Here is a 6038-nt window from a genome sequence, read left to right on the forward strand (position 1 = left end):
GGTCTCTGTCACACTGAGGTGGAAAAGCAGGATGGAAGGTCTCTGTCACACTGAGGTAGGAAAGTGGGATGGAAGGTCTCTGTCACACTGAGGTGGGAAAGCGGGATGGAAGTTCACTGTCACACTGATGTGGGAAAGCGGGATGGAAGGTCTCTGTCAGTCTGAGGTGGGAAAGCGGGATGGAAGTTCTCTGTCACTCTGAGGTGGAAAGCGGGATGGAAGGTCTCTGTCACTCTGAGGTGGAAAAGCAGGATGGAAGGTCTCTGTCACACTGAGGTGGGAAGCGGGATGGAAGGTTTCTGTCACACTGAGGTGGGAAAGCGGGATGGAAGGTCTCTGTCACTCTGAGGTGGGACAGCGGGATGGAAGGTCTCTGTCACACTGAGATAGGAAAGCGGGATGGAAGGTCTCTGTCACACTGAGGTAGTAAAGCGGGATGGATGGTCTCTCTCACACTGAGGTAGGAAAGCGAGATGGAAGGTCTCTGTCACACTGAGGTACTAAATCGGGATGGAAGGTCTCTGTCACACTGAGGCTCTGATTCAAACCTATGTTCAGCATGGTTTTTTTGAGTATATCTGGTAAATCTCATAATGTTTGGAAATGACATCCCCTCCTCCCCATTTGTAAGCATTACTTTCAGATGAACTGTGCATGATTACTAATAGTTATGGAAGTAAAACCTGTGCTCAATTTAACTTTCTTTACTGATACCTTATGGCTAATGAAGCATTCCTGTCCTGCCACTTAAAGCACATGACTGCAGAGTTCAGTCCTGCTTCTGGTGTGGAATATGATAATTTTTGTTTCTTGTTTATGCTGATAAAAGGGTTTGGCCCGAAACGTCGAATGTTTGCTCTTTTCCATAGATGCTATCTGGCCTGCTGAGTTCCTCCAGCATTTTGTGTGTGTTGCTAAGAGATCATTGATGTCACTCTGCTACCAACCATCATCTTACACCTGTAATGAGTTTTCTACAGGTCAGTGGACCTTTCCCTGCGAACCATACCTCACTGCGTTATGGGGTTATTAACCAAAATTTGAATTAATTAATTGAGTTCAATGATGTATATAGAATCTAAATTCAGTTAATATTTTCATTGAAAAAAATGTTATCCACAATACTGCCACACTGTTATGAAAAACCCTGAACTGTTTTGATAAAGGTTCTTCAACTTGAAACGTTAACACTATTTCTCTTCCCACCGATGCAGTCCGACCTGCTGAGTGTTTCCAGCAATTTCTGCTTTTTCTGATTTTAACAAAGTCACCTGGTTTTTCCTCTGGCGAACAGTCGCTCTGAGAGGAGATCTGGTTTGAGCATATAAAAGCATCATTCAGTCATCTGTCAGTGGAGGCTGAGATAGGAGCATGGAGCAACCAAGATGAACCACAACCTTGTGTGTTGGGAACTGTACTTATAAGTTGAGGGGTTTATCAATCTTTTTCTAAGTCTGAGCTTCCACAGCTCTCTGGGGTAAAGGATTTCAAACATTTCATCACTTTCTGAATAACGAACTTTGTCTTTGTCTCAACCCTCTTGCCCCTTATTTTCAACCTGCCCTCTGGTCGCAGTCTAGTGGAAACATCCTCTTTGCTTCTCAGGCTCTTCCAGACTCTTTCAATGAGATTTCCTCTCATTCTGTGAAACTAATGAAAATGGTCTTGCGTGTCTCAAATCTGCTGGCCATCCCTGAAACCTACTCTAATGAATCCTTTTACAGCAAACTGTCCTTTCTGACATATCGAGACCAAAACTGTAACTATACCGTACTCAAGTGTAATCTCTGCAGGGACTTGTAAGTGCAGTAGGACTTCCTAAGGCCTACACTCATCTTTTCTCCTACTACAGACTAATTATTTGCACTACCGGCATGTTGGTTTTCAGCAAGTTGTAGATGAACACAGCAAGGTCAGCGTGGCTCTAACAGCTTGGGTTGAATCCTGACCTCCAGCATTATCTGCGTGGTAATCTCGTCTTCTCCCTCTGACTCTGTAGGTTTCACTTGGATTTTCCAGTTTCCTCCCAACTTCCAAAGAAATGTCGGTAGGCTAAATCACTAAATGCTGTCCCTAGTGCAGGCAGTTAAACAATTGAGAGCTTGGTGGAGAGAGGGAAGCCAGGGACTTGTGAGAGAGACGATAGTAACAGGGAAATATGTGAGGAAATGGAATTAGTGGGAATGATCTGAATGCTGGTTTAGACATTGGGCCACCTGGCTTTCTCATATGTTGTAAGGAAATAAGTAAATACTGAGAATCATTGCCCAATTAATCAAATATTCTTTTATTTTATATGTGTCTGAAGTTGAAATCCTCACACTTTTCCACATTGTACAAGAAGGACCAGAGTCGCCTCTACTTCCTGAGGAGACTGAGGTCCTTTGGAGTATGCAGGCTTTTCCTTCACATATTCTACCAGGCTGTTGTCATGAGTACAATCTTCTATGCGGTCATGTGCTTGGGCCATGGCATCAACACGGGTGATGCCAACAGTCTCAATAAACTGATTAGAAAGGCTGGTTCTGTTATAGGAGTCAAACTGGACATGCTGAAGGCTGTGTAGAACAAAGGACTTGATGGAAGATACTGGCAATTCTGGACAGTGTTTCTCACCATCTGCATGCCACCTTGGCTGAACAGAGGAGCACTTTTAGTAATAGACTAAGACAACTGCGCTGCTCCAAAGAGCACTACAAGGTCATTCTTTTCCTCGGCAATTAGGCTCTATAATGAGTCAACCTATAGCCAAGGAAGTGATGACCCCCTCCTGTTAGACTACTTGTGGTAACTTTTTTTTATTCTTTTTGCTTCTTTTATATTTGTATATCTGTGCACTTATAACACTACTGTGACACTGCAATTTCCTTTGGGATCAATAAAGTATCTATCTATCTATTATAATCTATCTGCCATCTTCTCACCTATTCAACCAATTTATCTATTTTCTCTTGAAGCCTCCCAGCGTTTTCCTTGGAGTTCACAACTCCTCTGAAATTAGTGTCTTCAGAAAACTTGAGAATGTAATGATTGCCCCCTGCTACTCGTCCCCCTCACAGATCATTGATATAGACTGAGATTAGCTCTGACACACACCTGCAGTACCCAGCAGATACAGTTTGCTCATCTGAGAAGGACCTGTTTAATTTCTTTGTCCCATCATTTTAAATCAGTGCATCCCCCCAATTCCAGACTACGTTCCTCAACATTCCCGACAGAGTGATCTTCCATAAAGAGGACACACCATGGGATGGACTGGAGAGATGCCTTCAAGCTGGAAATTGAGTTTGCTCTTTGACTATGTCTATCTGATTATAATCTGTTATTGTTTTTCTCTGTTTGGATGGAATAGTGTAAAACAGAACTGAGATATTTACGTCAGCAAAAATTAAGCACGTGATGTTTGTAGCCGAGAATGAGTGTGTAGCTTGTAATCAGTTCAGCACTTGTAGAAGCAAGATTGTTACACTAATGTAGGGGCTTCCAACCTGTTTTTATGCCATGGGTCACTACCATGAACTCAGGGGTCTGTGGTCCGCAGGTTAGGACCCTCTGCACTAATACATTGAGGTTCATTGCGTCATTGAGTCCTCACCTACACTCAAGCACCCATTTGAACCAACCTTATATCCACAACCCCCACCACATTCCAATCAACTCTCCCCACTCCACAAATTACACCCCTCACTGACACTGGGGGCAATTTACTGTGGCAATTTAACCTTTGGATGAGAGCAGAAACTGGAACACTGGGAGAAATCCACAGTCTCAGGGAGATTGTGTAAATCCACACAGACAGTGCCCGAGGTTAGGATTGAACCCTGGTTTCTGGTGCTGGAGATGATGGTGGGGCAGGAGCTGAGTGCTCTGTGGTAAACACACCCTGATGTGGCATATCAGTAAGTACTGGAATATTTTCCACTTCTCTGGATGAGTATGATTATAACAAAAGAACCCCACCAAACTGCTGAAGAAACTTAGCAGTTCAGGCGAGAAATCCAGATGCTGCCTGACCCATTGAGTTTCTCCAGCAGCTGGTGATATCACCAAGGAAAAGCAGTTCAGCCGTCTATATGTTCGATACTGACCCCTTGACTAGCCTCTCACAGGGGCTGCCATGGACAATACCACTCCAAGTATCTGCCTTCGGGCTGTTTGGAAATCCTGTTGGATTGGTGTCTCGCTGAAGGGACACATGTTCCTGAACACCCTATAACATACCCGGCTACTTTTAAACTATCAGTTTCACTGGAAAATATTGTTCTACTGTGTTAAATGGAAAAACTAAGTGAGTTGTAGCTGTAGCCAGTGCAGTGCTGCCAATGTCTCAGATTACTGGAGTCTTACTAATCCTGATGTTCAATGTAGCAACAATCCACATCCCATGGTATCCATCACCAAGATGAAGAGCTGCAGAGAGAGAGAGAGTGACAGTGCTGGCTTCAAGTTCCCTTGTAATCACAAAATATGCTGACTTGGATTCAAAGGGGAAATGTTGGAAACACTTGCTGGCCAAGCAGCAACTGTGGTGAAAGAGCCAGGTCAGTGTTATGGGGGGGAATTATTTACCACTTGGATGTAAATCAGCTGTCCCTCATGGGGTGCTGAGGCAGCTGAAAGCACTTTTACCAATTAGACAGCTGCACTTCCTGAGGAATGATAAAATCAAGAGGGGCGGAGATAAAAAGAATGCACAATCCTTTTCCCCAGAGAAAGGGAAACAAAAGCTAGAGTAAAAGATTGAAATTGGAACACAGGGGGCAACCTCTTCACACAGAGGGTAATGTGAATATGGAATAAGTTGCCAAAGAAAGTGTTTGAGACAGGAACAATAACAACATTGGACAGCACATGGATAGGAAAGATATGGAGAGATGCAGCCATCTTGGTTGGTATGAATGAGTTGGGCCAAAAGACCAGAGATTATGCTGTATCACTTTAAGGCTTAACACAAGTTCTCAAAGGTAGTGTGACTAATGATGTACATCACCTGCACAAAGAAACTCTTCTTTCTTTTCATTACTGCCCCTTCACTTCTGCTTCATTGGAACTTCACAGCTCATAGCATGTGGGGCGAACCTACAGTGGTTCATGAAGGAAGCCTGTCAGGGTGACTCATTGCAGACAATGAATGGATGACCTGGTGATGTAAACAATGTAAAATGTGTCCCATCCAGAATCCATCAAAAACTGATGAAGGCATCTCAGTCAGTCCGATCAGCTACCAAAGAAAACAGATGGAACAATGTCAATACCTGATGGGTGTCCTCAGTCAACAGGAACATTCTGAATCTCCACTGATCATCCTGTGAAACAGTACAATCATGACCATCTTTTGATTAACTCATCCTTTGGTTTACTTCCTGCCAGTGACTGAATACTCATAACTCATAACTCCAGCAAGGTTGTCAAAGACTGGCCATAGTTTGTCACACTTGTCTGTAGGGGGGAATGGTGTTAGCTGAATTTTAACTCTCCTTCAGCCACGGAGCAGAGGACTAGGAACACCAGCTGACGATAGTTACCCACCTCAGACCCAGTATTCCATTTGCATCTGGGCTGGATTTGTCAGATGCAATTCAGTTCAATCCTGGAATCTCCCCCCACATGTGGTTGATATCAGGAACACAGTCAGAGAAGGTGTTGAAACCACTTACAGTTACTATGTTTAATTAGCATTTGGACAGATACCTAAACAGGCTAGGCAGAGGAGGCCAGGTGGGCACATGGGATTAGTGACGATGGACAAAAAAATCAGAATGGATGTGATTGCCTCTTTCTCTGCTGTGTGTCTCCATGACTCTAGCTAGCTACAGCCCACACCTGAAAATCTACTTGCAATTAAGTAAATTCCAGTAACACCCATGTCTTCAAATTTGAAAAGGATGACATATCTGACATTTATATTTATGTGGATGACCTTTCAGACAGAATGCCAACTGGTTTTAATCTAACCTTGCAAACTTCATAAGTAGTATTCACTGAATTCCGACTCAACTGCCTGTTCTAGTGAAGTTAAGTACATGCAGCTCTGGGTG

The sequence above is a fragment of the Hypanus sabinus genome, chromosome 8, assembly GCF_030144855.1.
Source record: "Hypanus sabinus isolate sHypSab1 chromosome 8, sHypSab1.hap1, whole genome shotgun sequence".
Classification (NCBI taxonomy): domain Eukaryota; kingdom Metazoa; phylum Chordata; class Chondrichthyes; order Myliobatiformes; family Dasyatidae; genus Hypanus; species Hypanus sabinus.